At 37.0% G+C, this 21,572-nt stretch overlaps 1 protein-coding gene across 1 annotated transcript in view; it reads right to left on the reverse strand.

The window, feature by feature from the left end:
* Window positions 1-21,572, reverse strand: part of LOC149785896 (uncharacterized) — a 277,180-nt gene that overhangs the window by 159,669 nt on the left and 95,939 nt on the right. The window contains exon 3 of the mRNA XM_089976106.1: window positions 3,496-3,574. The gene's annotated coding sequence lies outside the window, so the exon portion shown is untranslated. The remainder of the gene's footprint in view (window positions 1-3,495; window positions 3,575-21,572) is intronic.

The raw sequence follows: 21,572 nt of genomic DNA on the forward strand, positions 1-21,572 counted from the left end.
AACACCATTTCAAATTTAATTGTACTAAACAATGCAATTGGTGCAGCCTAAATTAAACCCCGAAGGGTTCATCTAACCATTTGGAACTGTTCATTTTTCTATTACATGTAAGTATGGTAGATATGCCATCATGAAACATGCTTCAAATCACAACAAATGAATTTACCAGACTTAAGAATATCATCATAATATTCTGTACATTAATACTGCCTTTATATTTAGCATGTTTCACTTCAATTAGTAAGCAAATAAATAAAAAATGTATGCTGCCTAGATTGGTAAACCTTCAAAACCCCCAAAAATGCAATTATGATTTACAATGACAGAAACTGTTAGACATTATTAATAACCAGACAACAAATATGGTATATACTCCCTTATAAAGTGACTTCAGCTGCAAACAACAGATCCTGATCTGCTGGCACATGTTCCTTGTTTTATTGATAACTCCTAACAAAATATACAGTCCCAGATCTGCCATCACATAATGTACTGGCAGATCAGGGTCCATGTTCCTTGTTTTACTGATAACTCCTAACAAACTACACAGACCCAGATCTGCCAGCACATTATGTGATGGCAGATCCAAGTCCACACACTCTGCAGCTGGATTCTGATTACAAGCTGTAAAGATGGTAGAGCATAAATAACATGGACATGAAAATCAATATGTTTTCAGAAACACTTTTCATTTCCTAGCAACTACAGTGGTTCGCATTTTATGGCTCTGATTTAAAAACCGATTAATTCATCATCTCGAGCACTTCATGAACATAGACTGTAGTTCTTTTCAACTTTCATCTGGGGTAGGGGTGGGGAGAGGGAATCACTGTGTGCAACCTAATCGATACAATATGTACTTAATAAAATGTTTTAGTTAACTTTATCTTAGAAGAATCTGAAATTTAACAGAAACTAGTGAAAGATATTCAATACTGATTCAAATATCTAAATAAAACCATTCTGGCCAATACACAATAACAGAAGTATCACAACAAACCATTTATTTTACTATACTAAGATTTTTAACAACTGTGAATCTTAACATGTGCTTTCTATTTAAATTTTATTTAATCTATTTTGTTTTATTTCTTATCAATATCTAGTAAATACAATATTTCAAGATTTTTTTCTGTGATTTTCATCTTTTGTACCAGTATTCCACACTGTTATTCATGATAATCTCTGATAAGCTTCCCCTGCACCTTCTTTCCTTGTTTGCCAACAAGATTTCACATTGTCTATTCAACAGGATAAACCTTGCAATAAAACCTGTTCCTTGCTGGCTGTTCCTTTATCATGTCAGGGGTTTGGTAATTACAAATCCTAAAATAAAATAGCTAGCAATGTAATGTCCATCTTTTGTTCTAAACTGTCATGTTATGAAATATATCTTGGGAACTTTTGGTGAATAATTGAAAGATTTTAATCAAAGACGATAATAAAATATGAAGTTAAATTATAACTGCCAACATTTACCTGGACATGAGACACACCCACCTTTTGTTCAGCCTGCCTTTTATTTAACAAAAAAGAAGAAAAAAAATTGATGCCGAGCTTAATCTAGGGTATGTACAGATGGATGAATGTGTACACCCCCTCCTCAAATGGATCACTTTGTCATCAGTCTGGGCAAGAAGTTGTGAACTATGTTCAAACCTGTCAAACAAATTCCATCATTTTTTCTGATTCCCTCTCCACACTGAAAGCCTTGCAGAATCTTAAACCTGACAACCCATTAATATTCCAGAGATTACAGAAACATGAGGGGCCCTGAGTGACCCAGTGGTCTAAAGTGCTCACCATTACTGATCACTGCCATCTCACCTGTTCGTGTGGGTCTCAGGCTCGGCCAATGTGGGTACGTGAAAAAGCTTGCCAGTAGCATCTCATGGGTAGGTGGTTCTTTACAGGATTTTCCCTGGTTCTTCCTCCACAATTAATACTGGCCGCCATGTATTGCCTATCTTGTGCTGAAAAATGGCATTAAAGCCAATAACAACAACAGAAACATGATGTTCTCATACAATCTGATAAAAGTATTCTGTACTGTTGGCTGCCCCCAGTCACAATGGCATAAAAGGTAATAACAGACAAGATAAGGCAGCCCTGCAGTCATCCATTACAGAATGGGAGATTCCATATACCTATTTCAAAATATTACATAACATGTTCTTCAAAACATGGCAAAGTATGTGAAATGAAAAGACCACAAACTCAATATCAAACCCACTATTGGGTAGTGGTGTCCCTTGTACAGAAATAAAAAGAGTGATGAGGTGGTAGAAATCCAAATTAAGTCCATCACTGAAGGTGTTGATGTGCCTGTGGCAGACTGTACTGTGTTGTTGTACCAACAGTCTTTTGTTGAAGCACAGTAATATAATTCCAGGTTTTAATTCACTATAAATCCCAGTGAATTTCTCTGTCCAAGAATATTTTTTTTTCACGAGCACTCTGTATTTCCAGACAACAATTCACTTGAATTGAACAATTTGAAGAAATAAATATCAGCCCAAATGAACTTCTGGACACAACAATAATACAAATTGATCCTGCTAGATTTTAAGCAGGAATTAATAATCTTTCTAGGGACAAGAGTATATAGTCCGCTACTTGACCTCAGGTCACCATTAACATTTTCTAAAAAAATAAGTTACCTAATGGGAAATAACTTTCTTGAAAGTTCTTAATGTTTACAAAATAAAATACTAGTTACTATTAGGAAATCTGGTACTAAAATTATAATATATAACCTGAACAATGTCAGGTACACCAGTTAAATTTTAGGGGAATTCCAAAATCCTAGACACAGACCAAAATAAACCTTTACTTCTATTATAGATAATGCTGATATTAAAACCATACGCACAGAGAATATTTTAACTATTAACATGTTTTACAAATTAATAATTCACGTCAAGTAGAAAATACATTTTATTTTGGATAAAGTTCAACATAAGGTACAATGTTACAGTAGCATATATTGATTTTTTTATATAAACAAACAATGCAAATTAAATATACATAACAACACACATGTACATCAAAGCAGGCTAGACTAAATTCACCTACTATACTAATAGAAATGAGAGTCATGCCCAATACTCTCTATTTCATCTACTACTACAAGATACATGGACACATCTTTTCAAGTTGTTGTTGTTGTTGTTGTGGGGTTTAACGCTATTTTTCAGCACACGATAGGCTATACATGGTGGCCAGTATTAATGGTGGAGGAAGAACCCGGGAAAACCCCAGAAAGAACCACCAACCCACGAGAAGATACTGGCAAGCTTTCTCACATACCCAGAATGGCTGAATCTGAGACTCGAACCATCACAGACATAGGTGAGATGGCAGTGATCCATAACAGAGATCGCTTTAGACCACTCGGCCACTCGGGACCCTATCTTTTCAAGTACCTTTGATTGGTGGGATTAACAATGGATGTGCTGTACTTTCCAAATAATGTATTACAGAAAAAATATTTACCTGTATCCAGCGATATATCCAATGTATGACTGTATCATGTAACAATGGCATCTAAGCACGAGACATCACTTTTCTTCGTCTAAAAATATAAAATAAGCTTGTGATTTTTTTAAATCACTTCATACAAGCAAATCAATCAGAAATACCAAATATCATCAGACATACCAAATATCAATTAGACATACCAAATATGATACCAAATTAGCTACCGCTACTGACATGCACTGATCAAGACAACAACGTTAATGGACCAAAACTACAGTTACTGAACTGCACTGATCAAGACTATCATACTGACAGGCCAAAACACCTGCTACTGAACGTCACTGATCAAGACGACCATACTGACAGGCCAAGACACCTGCTGTTAAACATCACTGATCAAGACGACCACACTGACAGACCAAGACACCTGCAATTAAACGTCACTGATCAAGACGAAGGAAAAAAAACAAAAAAAAAAGCCACACACAACACACACACACACCTTTAGCTTATATAAAGACTCCAAATTGAGGTAATCTATTGTCCATCACTCTAACTCTGGTATTATCAAAACTTAAGACCGTCCAAGAAATCATGAACTTTACTAAAATGGAAAGAAAATAAAAGAATCTACCCACAAGAAACTTGAATGCAGTCAATAAGAACAAGTATCATATCTGACCAACTTTCACATTTTAAATAAATCCGTTCACGTAATGTTTTCATCTATCTAGAATTGTTTGGCCTGATTACACAGATGGTTTGATTAAACATATCAACATTTCGACATTTATCAGTATCTCCTTCGCTCCACAAAATTTAAAGCATATGATTCAAACTATCTTTGACCTTTTTGTGTTCTCCAAGATATTTTTCTAAATGCAAAGATTTTTTGCATGTAAAGATATGCATGGGAGGTGAGTTCTTAATACACACATCCCAATGTAACTAGCACTCAACCAGGTCCAACAGCACAAACTGCAGTTTAAGCATGAGTTACCATGGACCTCTGAAAATATAGGAAGAGGATGATATTCCCGTTGGACATCAAGAAGTGGGTAGGGGCTATTAAATGGTTTTAATATTTGTTCTATATCACCTTGGGAATAATCGTCAATAAAATGCATTTCCCATGATGTCCGCTTTTCTAAGAATTATTTTTATTTTCAAGATAACCAACCTTTACAAAATCATTTAAACACCAAGAGGTTTCAAGACACAATACACGTACCTCCAAAAACACTATGTATTATTATGTCACTGCTTTTCACAGTTGAACGTGGATATATTTCAGTTTTATTGTTGATTCACAACAAAACAAGAATTCCTTTTTTCAAAAACTCTGCATATTTAATTCCTGGGGCAATCACCATCAACATTGAAAGTTTTTTTTGGTCGTTTTTTAAAAAGATTGATGCAGCGATTTCATTGTCAATAATAGTGAAATTTCAGATCATCCTTATGTGAACCTCTGAGTTTGGGAATGTTAAGTTCACTTCAAACTCTGGAACACACTTCTCCATAATGAATCATATCTGTGAAACAAAGGTTGTCATGCACCAAGCACTCCTTTCACTTTGCTTCTCTTGCTATCAATGACCACATTTGCTAATTTGCAGGCCAAACAAATGACCAAGATACCTGAATTACTTTGCCTACTTAGTGATATTTATAGCAGTGTTCAAGTGGTCAACTGCCTTTAAACTGTGTTTATTACTATTCCATTCCCTTTAATGATCTGATATAAAAATGTAATTAATGTGATAATATAAAGCAAGTTTACAGCACATGGCAAATCAGAGATCAAAACCCAGATGGCACTCAATTATGTTCTCAGAAATACTCATGGACTAACATGAACTTCTCTTGACATATCTCAGCATTTATTTATTAATGTCCTACTACTAATGGGGGGGGGGAGTATTATCTAGAGGGGGAAATGGGATCTATGTCTGACCCCTTGTTGTCAGTAGGTTCCAGTGTTATCCAAGCACATGTTATTGATGGAGAGGTGTACTACAAATTCAATATTTTTCATGGGTTTTTTGTTGTTGTAGTGTTTAACGCCATTTTTCAGCACATGATAGGCTATACATGGCGGCCAGTATTAATGGTGGAGGAAGAACCCTGAAAAACCCAGGGAAGAACCACCGACTTTTCATGGGTTTAACATTTTCATTGATTGCTTGATTGGCACAGGCCCCATGAAAAATAATATTTTTTGTGAAAACAATATGCTCTCCCCAGCCCCTCCATTAAATTAAGTACCATATACATGTATATGTACTAATAAATTGGGACAAACTGCAAACTGCACAGATCCAGATCTGCCAGCACATAGTGTGCTGATAAATCTGGGACTTTGCAGTTTGTTTGGAGTAAAGCAATACAGACCATGACTTGCAAGTATAGGGAAGTATATATATGATTGGAGTAATGAATAAAGCAATACAGACCATGATATGCAAGTATAGGGGAGTATATATGATTGGAGTAATAAATACAGACCCTGATCTGACAGTATAGAGGAGTATATATGATTGGAGTAATCAATAAAGCAACACAGACCCTGATCTGCAAGTATAGGGGGGTATATATATGATTGGAGTAATCAATAAAGCAACACAGATCCTGATCTGCCAGTATTGGGGAGTATACATGATTGGAGTAATCAATAAAGCAACACAGACCCTGATCTGCCAGTATTGGGGAGTATATATGATTGGAATAATCAATAAAGCAACACAGATCCTGATCTGCCAGTATTGGGGAGTATATATGATTGGAGTAATCAATAAAGCAACACAGACCCTGATCTGCAAGTATAGGGGGGTATATATATATGATTGGAGTAATCAATAAAGCAACACAGATCCTGATCTGCCAGTATTGGGGAGTATACATGATTGGAGTAATCAATAAAGCAACACAGACCCTGATCTGCCAGTATTGGGGAGTATATATGATTGGAGTAATCAATAAAGCAACACAGACCCTAATCTGCCAGTATTGGGGAGTATACATGATTGGAATAATCAATAAAGCAACACAGATCCTGATCTGCCAGTATTGGGGAGTATATATGATTGGAGTAATCAATAAAGCAACACAGACCCTGATCTGCAAGTATAGGGGAGTATATATATGATTGGAGTAATCAATAAAGCAACAAAGACCCTGATCTGCCAGTATTGGGGAATATATATGATTGGAGTAATCAATAAAGCAACACAGACCCTGATCTGCAAGTATAGGGGAGTATATATATATGATTGGAGTAATCAATAAAGCAACACAGATCCTGATCTGCAAGTATAGGGGAGTATATATATATGATTGGAGTAATCAATAAAGCAACACAGATCCTGATCTGCCAGTATTGGGGAATATATATGATTGGAGTAATCAATAAAGCAACACAGACCCTAATCTGCCAGTATTGGGGAATATATATGATTGGAGTAATCAATAAAGCAACACAGACCCCGATCTGCCAGTATTGGGGAGTATATATATGATTGGAGTAATCAATAAAGCAACATAGACCCTGATATGCCAGTATAGGGGAGTATATATGATTGGAGCAATCAGTAAAACAATACAGAAAACAGGGGAGCCATATATGATTGAATTCACTATACACTGCCTAAGATACATTATTAATACATTCATCAACTTGAAGGTCTTTTAATATTGAGAAGGTCTCTTGGTAGTAGTTGGTGCCATATTTGTGCAGACATACTGGTTTTACTTCTAGTATGTTGATTACAGACAGACATAAACTTATCATCTGTTGATGTGCTATTCTCATTAGTGACAACATAAAAAAATACAAACATACTATCTCTTAGGTCTCTGATTTTTACTCAACCTTTCAGACCATTTCAGACTGCTCTATTTGATCTGATACATTTCAGACTGCTCCATTTGATCTGAAACATTTCAGACTGCTCCATTTGATCTGATACAGAACTCTTGGTCTCTACAGCCTTTGTTTTGCATCACATGAATGCTTTGAAAACAATTATTTCAAGTCTTCACCTTTACTGGAAGGCATGTCGGTGTTATCTTCAAAACAGAAGAAACAGTTAAATTTCCTCATGCAAGGAAAATCTTATCTAGAAGTCCAAGTGAAGAAGCAGGGATCAGTAAAAACCAAACCATTCACATGGTACTTATTGTGGATGCAAAACAACTGCCACAGCTGTAGCTACTGGTACTTCCTGCAGATGCATAACAACTGCCACAGCCATAGCTACTCAAAACAACTGCCACAGCTATAGCTACTCAAAACAACTGCCACAGCTATAGCTACTCAAAACAACTGCCACAGCCATAGCTACTCAAAACAACTGCCACAGCTATAGCTACTCAAAACAACTGCCACAGCTATAGCTATTCAAAACAACTGCCACAGCCATAGCTACTCAAAACAATTGCCACAGCTATAGCTACTCAAAACAACTGCCACAGCCATAGCTACTCAAAACAACTGCCACAGCTATAGCTACTCAAAACAACTGCCACAGTTATAGCTATTCAAAACAACTGCCACAGCCATAGCTACTCAAAACAATTGCCACAGCTATAGCTACTCAAAACAACTGCCACAGCTATAGCTACTCAAAACAACTGCCACAGCTATAGCTACTCAAAACAACTGCCACAGCCATAGCTACTCAAAACAACTGCCACAGCTATAGCTACTCAAAACAACTGCCACAGCTATAGCTACTCAAAAGAATCCCTATATTGGGTGTTAACTTATGCTACAGTAATATATACGGTCCAATATTGCCAGGTGTTGACTCGTGTAAGTTTCTTTCGTGGGAATGGAGATCCTATTTTGCAAGAACACGGTCTTTTGATAGTAACCACGTGTACGATACTTTTCAGAGCTGTGTCAGAGTGAAATGACTCGCGAATTTAATTTTGACACTGGTTAGCTTTTTGTAAAAACGAACTACACCCCACACATTTTTTGTGATTTTGTGAGCGATCTTTGTGTTTGCAATGTTGGAGAATATAATAAAGGTTTGTATCGAGAATCAACGGTGGTTTGTATTGTATACTGGTAAATCTCTGCTGTTAGTTGGTGCACATATGCCTTTTGTTGTTAGCAAACATGTATGTACATTTTTATAGCATGCCGATCGCTTCATCAAACAAATCGCGGCAACGCTGTTGTGTAAAAAAACTCCAAAAACACGTGCATGTACATTCTCATTTATTAACGCACATCATGTACATAAAGAAATTTCAAGCACATGTTAATATATTGCCACCATATTGGTTTTCGTTTATCTCGATCATCGGTTATCTCGAAGCTTTTTGGCAAACCCCTAGGCCGGCGACATAACCGGGTTCAACTGTACTGAGAATTCCCATTCCGCTTCTTCAAATTAATAAAAGCTGACTATATGTCATGTGGTTTGGAATTCTGGGCCAATTTTTTTACTTTGGTCCTGTCCACACATACAGTTGGTGTTTACATAGATCAGTGTAAAAGGAGACATTCCAAACTTGTTCCCATGTACAACTAAAGTACTTTGGTGGCAGGGTCCCGCTTCATAAATTGGCCGCTGGCAAATTTCTTAACTTAGGCTATGGGGTGACTTTTTCAGCTATTATTGTTTACTATTTATAGATATGGATATATTTGTGAACTAGGTGTTTCAGGTTTGTGTTGTTCTTAAAACTGATGTCAGGCATGTACACCTTCCATAGTTGCTCTGCAGTATGTGGATAGTGAAATACCAACAGTCGGCTAGGAAGAAGAGCTAGCCTCCCATAACAGTAAACACATTGGTTTTGGGTAATTAGAATATAAAAAAACCGGCTTGGATGACAACTATCTTCAGTTGCATCAGCCTGTTTAGTACACACAGTTTTGCACAAATGTCATCTACGAAAAGGGTTTGTGTTTGCACTGTGAGCATGACATGGTGTCAAAAATGTCCAATGGACATGAACAGTGCAGGTAGAATTTTGGGGGTGGGGTGCATAAACTTCTTCTATTATGAACTGCCATTCACTTCTTTGGTCAAGTGGATAATATTCTTATGCTTTGTTTTAATATAGGTATCTAAAAATATGGACCTTTCTGACCTCACTTTGATTTTTTTATGGTTTTTTATACTAGGTCGCTGATTGCTGCATTAAATTTGTACATAAAAACTGGCCCCTGCCCCTTTAAAATTATTTGCTGAAGAGACGAGTGTTTAACAAGAGACCAAATTTACTCAAAAATGCAACCACATGGGATGCTGATATTGCACCAAGATACTTTTAATCACTTTCCCTGATTTGTAAATTGCCCTTCAAATTTCCCTCACAAATAGGTTCTGCTTCTGGCACTGTTTCTTGTCAATGATGGCAAACCCTTGATTTCTTAGATCTTAGGAATTTACATGTATATAAAAACAAACCTATCTTTATAATAGGTAACCAATCTGGAAATCACTGAGTGGAATTCGCATAGCAGCTTATGAACCAGACTGACAACTATTGACAGTTACTTTTGTAGACATTTAGGTAATAATAATAGTTATAATAGGTAACCAATCCAGTAGAACTAAATGCATTAGGAATAATGAAACGCAACTATTTGCTAGTGTTCGGGTCCCTTTTCAGGCACTGATCAGGGACACTATTTCAAGACAGCTAAAATCCACCCTGTAATCTTCTGCCATAAATACTGATATTTTACACCACATAGTACAAGAATGGCATTCACTAATGCTACGTTTTCAGAAATATTGTCATAAACCTATCACATCTGACATGACATTCAGTGAAAAACTGTCTGAATCAGCTCAAAGCCATTGATATTAAATTTATCTGAATGGAATTAATTCTCATGATTTACAGTGATTCGCCTTCACCCTACTATGATTCTGTCACAGGATACACTCCAAACATCTCCTGGGGTCCCTCAGGGTAGGGAAGGTTCAATGAAATTGGAAAATTAAATATTACCAAGCTGAAGTCTGTTGATAATTTCATTGAACCTATAGTACCTTAGGTATCACATGCCCACACACCCTCCCTGTCTCGTTTTGTATCCTGTGACATCTCTAAAGACTGACCAGTCATGAGACTATCATCTCATGTGTGACCCCTAGTGGTACTACAGGTTCAGTTAAAAACATCAACTTGGTAATTTTCGAATTTCATATTACACAAATCAAGACTGTTACTGCATGTACTTGCTTTGAAATCAAGTACAAATGCAAGCAAACTTAGACAATGATCTGCCATTACACTGACCAGATCTGGGTCTACACAGTTTTTTGTTTGGTTTTAAAAAACCGGTTACTAGTAACAAACAGAACAAACCCAGATCTGCCACCCCATTATGCAACAGCAGACACAGGTCTTTGTAGCTTGCAGTTGGACTTGACTTGTACTGTATGTCATGGGTAGGGGTACAAAAATGTAAAACAAAAAGGGCCAAATTAGTCAGGCTCCACTCCATAAACCTCAACAAAGCTTGCAGTTGGACTTGACTTGTAATGTATGCCATGGGTAGGGGTACAAAAATGTAAAAGATGAAGGGCCAAATTAGTCAGGCTCCACTCCATAAACGCCAACAAAGCTTGCAGTTGAACTTGACTTGTACTGTATGCCATGGGTAGGGGTACAAAAATGTAAAACATGAAGGGCCAAATTAGTCAGGCTCCACTCCATAAACGCCAACAAAGCTTGCAGTTGGACTTCACTTGTACTGTATGCCATGGGTAGGGGTACAAAAATGTAAAACAAGAAGGGCCAAATTAGTCAGGCTCCACTCCATAAACCCCAACAAAGCTTGTAGAGGGTTGTGGAAGAGATTATATGTCACAAATAACAAAGCTTCCATACTGCCATTTCTGTCATAATTTGATAAATCTAATCCAATAATTATAGATACAAAGTGGTATTAAAGTATGTTGGGGGAAGAGAAATTCTTGAACCCAAGGGAGATATTTATTTGTAAGAATTTCTGTGTCCCCAGGAGGTCTTGTGATTGCTGTTTTCTTTTCAACAATTATAGACTTGTCTCTGATTTCAAGCAGATAGCCTGACCCCTAGTTTGATAAGATAGTAATATTTCTACCCTACAGGTTATCATTCTACTGTAGTTGACTGAACAAGGAAAACCCCATGACTCCAGTCAAAACAATGGAAAATTAATCAATGTAGGTTTTCATCAAACAAGGCATTATTACCACTGAGACTAGACTGGCCAATAAGCATTCAAATCCATTTTACTGTAATTGAATGAAGTCTCTAATAAGTGAAATATCGTAATGGCCTTGTTATACATATTTGATCCTGGAACCTTGGGTTATGGTTAGTAATTATACAGGTAGAGTGAAACTAGTGAAATGAAATTAAAGACTGGTAGGCAGCATTTATTAAAAACTCTTTTATTACATGTTTAAACCAATTAGTTCCTCTTTATGGTCACCCTGTTTAACAATAAAATGACTTGAGAACAACAATCTGAGAAATGCTTTTTCTCATGCAATTGTAGAGCAAATCCAGAGTGATGGAAGTCACATCTACTTAACTCACAATAGGTGTTAAGTACTAGTCTGTAGTTTTCTAACCCTTTGACCTTCCTTTGCGCATAGGGCCCTGGATGACTGAGTGGTCGGCATGGGGCCCTGGATGACTGAGTGGTGGGCATGGGGCCCTAGATGACTGAGTGGTGAGCATGGTGCCCTGGATGGCTGAGTGGTGAGCATGGAGCCCTGGATGGCTGAGTGGTGAGCATGGAGCCCTGGATGGCTGAGTGGTGGGCATGGAGCCCTGGATGGCTGAGTGGTGGGCATGGAGCCCTGGATGACAGAGTGGTGGGCATGGAGCCCTGGATGGCTGAGTGGTGAGCATGGAGCCCTGGATGGCTGAGTGGTGGGCATGGAGCCCTGGATGGCTGAGTGGTGGGCATGGGGCCCTGGATGGCTGAGTGGTGGGCATGTGGGCAATGGATGGCTGAGTGGTGGGCATGTGGGCAATGGATGGCTGAGTGGTGGGCATGGAGCCCTGGATGACAGAGTGGTGGGCATGGGGCCCTGGATGGCTGAGTGGTGGGCATGTGGGCAATGGATGGCTAAGTGGTCTAAGGCACTTGCCTTTGCAGATCACCAATATATAACCTCTTACCATGTGGGTTAAAGACTAAGCTCAGTCAGTGTGGGTACATGAGAATGTTTGCCAGTAGCTTCCTGTGGGTCGGTGGTTCTTCTGAGTTTTGCCAAGTTCATCCTCCACCATGATAAACTGGCTGCGATGTATAGTCATCAAGTTCTAAAAACATGGCGTTAAACCACAAAGAAAACCCAAACCCCCTTGAGCATTCTGAGGTTCATATAAATATTCTGAAGAGTAAAAAATCAACTGTTCCACTGGATATCCAAGTCATTTTGGGTCAACCTAGTCCATGACTTTAATATTAAGTGTCCACAAATGTAACAAATTTTCAAATCAGGTGTGTGCTTATCTCACTAATAACTGTCTGTACAAATCTCAATAATAACTATCTGTACAAAGCTTATCTCAATAATAACTGTCTGTACAAAACTTTTCTCAATAATAACTTTCTGTACAAATCTCAATAATAACTGTACAAATCTCAATAACTGTACAATCTCAATAATAACTGTCTGTACAAAGCTCAATAACTGTCTGTACAAATCTAAGTAATAACTGTCTGTACAAAACATCTCAATAATAACTTTCTGTACAAATCTCAATAATAACTGTATGTATAAATCGCAATAATAACTGTCCAAAACTTATCTCAATAATAACTTTCTGTACAAATCTCAATAATAACTATAAATCTCAATAATAACTGCACAATCTCAATAATAACTGTCTGTATAAATCTCAATAATAACTGTCTGTACAAAGCTTCTATAGTCAAACTATATTAGCCTGACAAATTATTCAAATTTTTACAATACAACAATGACAAGATATTTACAATTTTTGAATATAAGTAATTCCTATCCTACTTTCCACAAAATGTATTGGTAATGCATTCAATTTATGAGGCAAGAATGGTCTAAAAACTTAAATTTTTTTTAAGGGCATGACCAGCAAACTAATTATCATTTTGCTTGACCACCCTGTAGGACCTCAAGAATACAGATTACTGCTGGACCAGGTACTGAGCCTCAAGAATACTGATTGCTGCTGGACCAGGTATTGAGCCTCGAGAATACCGATTACTGCTGGACCAGGTACTGAGCCTCAAGAATACATATTACTGTTGGACCAGGTATTGAGCCTCAAGAATACTGATTACTGCTGGACCAGGTATTGAGCCTCAAGAATATTGATTACTGCTGGACCAGGTACTGAACCTCAAGAATACTTATTACTGTTGGACCAGGTACTGAACCTCAAGAATACTTCTTACTGCTGGACCAGGTACTGAACCTCAAGAATATTGATTGCTGCTGGACCAGGTACTGAACCTCAAGAATACTTATTACTGTTGGACCAGGTACTGAACCTCAAGAATACTTATTACTGTTGGACCAGGTACTGAACCTCAAGAATACTTATTACTGTTGGACCAGGTACTGAGCCTCAAGAATACTGATTACTGCTGGACCAGGTACTGAACCTCAAGAATACTTATTACTGTTGGACCAGGTACTGAACCTCAAGAATATTGATTACTGCTGGACCAGGTACTGAACCTCAAGAATACTTATTACTGTTGGACCAGGTACTGAACCTCAAGAATACGTATTACTGTTGGACCAGGTACTGAACCTCAAGAATATTGATTACTGCTGGACCAGGTACTGAACCTCAAGAATACTTATTACTGTTGGACCAGATACTGAACCTCAAGAATACGTATTACTGTTGGACCAGGTACTGAACCTCGAGAATACTGATTACTGCTGGACCAGGTACTGAACCTCAAGAATATTGATTACTGCTAGATCAGGTACTGAGCCTCAAGAATACTGATTACTGTTGGACCAGGTACTGAACCTAAAGAATACTTATTACTGTTGGACCAGGTACTGAACCTCAAGAATATTGATTACTGCTGGACCAGGTACTGAGCCTCAAGAATACTGATTACTGCTGGACCAGGTACTGAACCTCAAGAATACTTATTACTGTTGGACCAGGTACTGAGCCTCAAGAATACTGATTACTGCTGGACCAGGTACTGAACCTCAAGAATACTTATTACTGTTGGACCAGGTACTGAACCTCAAGAATATTGATTACTGCTGGACCAGGTACTGAACCTCAAGAATACTTATTACTGTTGGACCAGGTACTGAACCTCAAGAATATTGATTACTGCTGGACCAGGTACTGAACCTCAAGAATACTTATTACTGTTGGACCAGGTACTGAACCTCAAGAATACGTATTACTGTTGGACCAGGTACTGAACCTCAAGAATACTTATTACTGTTGGACCAGGTACTGAACCTCGAGAATACTGATTACTGCTGGACCAGGTACTGAACCTCGAGAATATTGATTACTGCTAGATCAGGTACTGAGCCTCAAGAATACTGATTACTGTTGGACCAGGTACTGAACCTAAAGAATACTGATTACTGCTGGACTACACAGTTGGACCACAAAAATAATATTGCACTGCAGGACCTCCCTGTTGGGCCTCAAGAATACTGATTGCTGCTAGGCCACCCTGCTGTACTAATTAGGGGCCATCCATTTAGTATGTACACACTGAGATATTTTTTTAGTTTGTGTATGGGGAGAAGGTGGGTAAGACCATGTAGTACACATGCACCTATAAATATAAACCATATTATAGCTACTGTGAGTTAAAACCTACTTGCCAACAACAAACAACCTATAGTATCCACACACATTTTAAAAACAAAAGCATCAAGGAAATAAGTAAGAAATAGGTGCGGTACATGACTTTTGGTTGGCGAATGAGCACGCAGATTTCCATTCATTATGTTGCACTTGCATACTAAGCAGACACAATCAGGGCCATGTCTAGTAATAACTTGGGGAAAAGTTCTGGCATTCATTAAAGGTCAAATTCTGGATAAAATGTCAAATTCTTGAGATAAACATTGGAACCAAATTTATTATTCCATGTGAAATGTAGTTTGAAGCATCAGCATCGATTCTTAAATAGGTCACTCAAGAAGGTAGAAGTGTCCTCCCTTGTAGTTTTGTACAATTTATATACAAGCAATGATACAAGCCCCTGTGTCCTAATCTGGTTTCCCAAACAGTCCACTGCAGTCAAAATAGTGTCATCTCATCCAATATTTGTAATGTCTAGTTTTAACATTTCTAACAAAAACTGAACAAAATAAAAAGGAAGAACTCTTGTCCACTTTTGTTCAAAGAGATGTAACATAAAAAAAATTACAAACTTGTGGAGATTATCAAACACAATGAACTATCACATCTGTTGCTATGTCACAATGAACTATCACATCTGTTGCTATGTCACAATGAACTATCACATCTGTTGCTATGTCACAATGAACTATCACATCTGTTGCTTCAAAACAGACTTTGATTATAAATGCCAACAAATTAGCAGTATTTTAATAATGGAGGGGGGGGGGTACTAAACAAAAGTACATAGGCACAGGGGAGGGAGTATAAAGAAGATTATGTACAAGTAAGCCAAGTTTCATCCTTCAATATCTGCCTGTTTTCAAGTCATATATTTAAGGGTAAAATGTAATGGATACATTAATGAAAATAAAGGGGTCATCATCTTAGACTTGAAGATAGGACCCACAATGCAGCACACTTTGTACTGCTGATGTACAAGGATACCAACTCTCAACCCTTGATCTCAAACAAGTGTTGAATAATAGAGTAGATGGGAAAAGGGTTATGAATAAATACTGAGCTTGACCTTGACCTTGAAGATAACACTCCCACTGAGGTAGGCTACACATGGTGTTTAAAATCATTAAAGTCATATATTTCAATAATTGTTGTGGTATGACCCAAGGGTTTAGCCTCTGCCAATAAGAACAGACCCAATGCCCAAAGTCCTTTGCACATCTGTAATCATCTTTTCACATCCAGTAAGTGTATGTTATAACAGGGTCTATGGATATTAAGTTGTTACACAAGAGCAATAACTGTATTGAGACTCACTGGCCAATACCTATGTAAAGCAAACAAAGTGACAGACATTGCTTAATGTGGTGGTATTTCCTACAAATGCAAGTCTCATCTCAAAGTTATGCTATCTATGCATACAAGAAAAAAATCCAAGACCCCTCCTTGATTTTCTAGCACAGTGAAACTTGATACAACTAATTTCCCCACAATAATGTGGTAATTGGTTCCACATCAGGGATGATAAAGGCTGAGGCTTTGTTAAACATATCTCCCTCAAACTGTGTGACAAACTCAGTCTTTTATAAGACACAATCATCTGCTCTCTAATTCCAATTATTTCAACAAGGTTAAACAAGCATTCATCTCAGAGGCCACTCAGTGTGAAACAGACCTCTGGTCAGTGTTTCAATGAATAGTTTTAATTTTCATATGCATAAAATGTCACCAGATTAAGGCGGTGCTAAAGTCTTATGAAAACTATAAATTTGTAGCAGCAGTTATACAATATACTGATACAATCACAAATGTTTTTTGTCAGACATACAAAAATTACTTTTGTGAAATGTAACTATGCTAAAATACTGATTTTCTGAAAATACATTGCATGTAAAACATCTTCTTCTTCTTCTTAAACTAAACATTAAAAATTTTGTTTAAAAAATAATGACAAACAAAATAAACATGTCGACCTGTCAGCCTTGATGACAGTGGCATACTTTGAAATTTTCCCAATAACGATAAATAATAATGCCTTTTGAGCGCATTCAGCGTGTATTTGAACACTTCTGAACTGGGTACATCAAGGTTGCCAGCTAGAAAGTCTCCAAAATTACCGTATATACATGTCTGGTCGAAATGCAAACAACACAGATCTTGATGTACCATCACTTAATGAGCTGACAGATCATGGTTCATGTTGTTTGTTGTGCTGATTGCTGACCTAGATCTGCAGGCACATTATGCAACAGTAGATCTACATTTGTGCAGTTTGATTTAAATTGTATCCAAATATATACAGTAATATCTCCTATATGTTTTCCAACTATGGGTCATGGTAGTCCCACAACTTTGAGAACCATTAAGCTATACCACCAATAACAAAACTTTTATTCTAGGATTATAGACTATAATGTACTGATTTGGTTTGGATTTGGAAATCTTTTTAAAAACAATTTTTCAGTCATGTCACAACGATGTCTGCAGTATGATAGTTTATAGTGATGTCTAGCACTGGGGCATCATGCTGCAGACATGTAGAATGATGTCCCACCCAGTCACAATATCCTGACACCAGGCTGTGCAGTCCCAACACTAACCTCTTAATGCTGAGCGCCAAGCGAGGCAGCTGTTAGTACCATTTTTGTAAATCTTTGGTATGACTCAACCTGGGATCAAAACTCACAACCTCCCGCATCCGAGGCAGACACTCTAACCACTAGGCCACCAGAGAGGTCTAATGTACTGATAATACACAAAATATTTGTTGACACCAAAACATTTTGCAATGATATAAAGATTTTACAAAATAGGTCAGATACAAACTAAAACTTTCATTCAAATAGTTATTTTAACAAATCAAAAACACATACAAACTCTATCGATTTAAAAATAGTAACCACAGATAATCTTTAAAAAAAACTTGCCGTTTGAGTTCTCACCTAAGACAGAGGTAAAGGAAATAATTTTCATTTCTTGTATACAAAATTCAAGAAAATCTGATTACAAATGCATGATTCCATGGACAAAGGGCAATGTCCCTTTCATTCCTAAATCTGGAGACATACAAAAGTTCAAGGGACAAAGAAAATACTGCAAGAGATATTGAAATCCTGAATTCTTTATTTTTAATTGGTATAAAAATATCAAAAAGCTTGACATTTATTTTTGTATCAATGAAAGAATGTTCACATCTAATCATTTATTTAATTAGTTTGACAATTCAGTTTGAGGCTCTTCAGGCAATTGGTCCAATTATTATGCCCACAATTATTATGCCCACAATTATTATACAATTATTATGCCCACAATTATTATGCCCAAGGCCACACCACTGCTGCCTAACTGGCCTTATGTAGGCAGGATTTGAACCTGCATCATTTAACACATTGCCTGAAATTCAAGTAGGAAACACATTTTAAAAGCTATTTCTGAATACATCCTAATTAATCAACTTCCAGGTGATCTTCCAATAACATAATGCCTAGTTGTGTTAGAAACATTGTTTCTCATTGGCTATTTGACTTGCGCATGAGCAGAAGGGCAAAAGTTGGAGTCCTTTTCTTTTTTTGCTCAATGGACCCATTATTTTTATAGAGACCACTCTTTATTCCAAATGCCCATCTTATCCTACTTTTTGCAAAGGTTCATCTGTCTGTCTGCAGTTCATACCGGTCTGCCTTAGATCTGTTCATCTGTCTGTTTGCAGTTCATACTGGTCTGCCTTAGATCTGAGACCAAAAAGTCTAAAATCCAGACACAAAATCGTATTCCAACCAAGGGCACATTTTGGGTGGAAAAAAGTCAGGTCCAAAAAATTTGTTTTTTCACTCTGTATTTTGTAGTGCAACTAGATATTCCAGATTATTTGGTATCATTGTAGAGCTACATCTGTCTACCTTTCTATAATACCACCCATTTTAGTGTATCTTATATGACCTTGATGCTACAGAGCTCGACAACAGGCTACTACCTCCAGCCATGTAAACTCGTAACCAGGGGTTAATGTGTTAAGTCACGAGCCCGACTCTCAAAATGGAGTACTAGGGTTTTGTTTACCCACAATCCCGCAAGAGAGTAATGGCATTTGGAAATTACAATTACATATTTTTAGCAATGAGTGAGATTAAAGTTCCAGTACAAACTGATTACAATACATCCTGAAATGGACAAGAAATGATCACATCAATTATCATCATTTCATCATTTATTATGAACTTATAAACATGACATGGATCAAGTTACTTCAGTAATTTAAATGTATTTGCAAAGGCAAAAGGGCATTTTGTGGTTTACTCTATACTATAGTTAACTAAAGCAGTGAAATAGTTTTTTTGTCAGCATAAGTCAACAGGACTCCATATTTTAGTTCACACTCCTATACCCAACTATAGCCATGCTTTTCACAGATTTGTTAGTGATGCTTACACTGAACTGATTATCATCTTAACAAGATCGAGAGTGAGTGTGTGTGTGTGCATGGAAGAGGGATTAAATTGAAAATTGTTAATACAAAGAAAATCTGCATTGTATGACAGGCTGTGCTCATTTCTTAAAACCTTATACATATGTACTGTACAAATACTGTATATAAACAGTCGTGCTTTCAATGCTCCTGGAGCAAGAGTAATGCCACGAAATATAAAAGTCAGGGTTCAAGTTGGCCAAGTGCATGAATGTGCTCAAAGGACTTGCCTCCAAGTGGAAACGACACAAAATATCTTAACTATAATTTTACAAACTTTCGAAAATGTGATCTTTTCAAGTACAAGACGCTTTTCGGAAAGTGCATGTCATGCCAATTCTAGAGCTTTGATTAACAGGGAATTATTGACCTAGATGATGATAGATATATAACGAAGCTATATTTCAGATCTGAAGGTGAGTTGCATGGTATTTAAATAAAAGGAGAGTAAACAAAAACTAACTGAGGTTAATCTAGGGTGTGTAAAGACATACAGATGAATATGAATGACCAAGGTGATCATTATTTTCAGCTTCCTCCAAGGCAGACCTGACAACAAAATTAAATCACACAATCAACAATTGTGGATAGTAGACAACCATAAAAACTTCAAAGCTATGGATGAAAAAAAACTGGTGACATTTATTTTCTGAGAAGGAATTCAAATCACAAATTCTGATACTGTAAACTGGAAAGTGTTGAAAAAGAAGTCAGGTCAGTCTTGCATTTTCAGGATAAGTGTCAGGATCATGGATCATAAAAACACCATAAAAAACTCTAATTCTGAACAGTCTGCCATCAGACTTGCTTCATGAAATTTCATGATCGTGATTAAGTTTCTGAGCCTACAGGTTTTACAGTCTTAATAACATTAATATCTGTATTAGGAGCTCATACATTACCCATAATCCAAGCCATTAGGTGTAATAAAAAGGATTCTCTCCATTAGACAAACATCTAACAAAGGCCACCTTTTCTTCAAGTTGATCAATAGCAAAAAGAATCTTTGACTGGAAACGTGTTCCTGAAACAAGAACGTTCCACCCAAGTGCTGCATTTTTAGTAGATTTCCAAGAAAACGAATTCCAACAGCCACCTGGGTCAAAGATAGGGGGTTCTTCTTTCTGTGGATTTTGCATATTATTTCATTTTTTATTATAATCTTATATTGGCACAATTGTGAACACTTATATTAATTTTCCTTATCAATTCTATATTATTATATCAATTTTCCTTATCAATTCTATATTACTTTCATGCTGGTACTTCTCTTTCATGCTAAATTATTTTAAAAATTTCTAATCTTTCAAGATAAGAATTTCTATAGAAAAAAATGAAATAACTTCATGCCAACACATAACAGGTTGATTGTCATATATCTGAAAACTAAAGTCCCTCAAAGGGACTGACAGTCTAAAGAAATTACACGAATTTAAGATAAGACAATTTCTTCATTTTAACTACCATGTGTTCAGCCATCACCGTTAGTAAAAGATTTTTAGACCATTAACATAGCTGTAAAATCTGCATTATTTTCAAAAGCCGACCTTGATCATCTCCGGCATAGAATCCACCAAGATGAAATCTCTATAGGTGATGAAGGAAACTGATTTTGGGCTAAAAGTCCTGGATGGCAATGGAAATGGATTCATAACTGCCATTAAACTGAAGACAGCCAGTCTCACTGCTCATTCTTAAGGACACCAAAGCAAGTAAAACAAGTCTTGAGTGTGAGGTCTTGAAAAGAAGAATGGCTTCATAATGAATTTTGGTTAAACACCATAAAACATTACATAGATTCCATCTGGAC

Source organism: Sinohyriopsis cumingii, chromosome 12 (assembly GCF_028554795.1).
Source record: "Sinohyriopsis cumingii isolate HCF-2022 chromosome 12, ASM2855479v2, whole genome shotgun sequence".
Lineage (NCBI taxonomy): Eukaryota > Metazoa > Mollusca > Bivalvia > Unionida > Unionidae > Sinohyriopsis > Sinohyriopsis cumingii.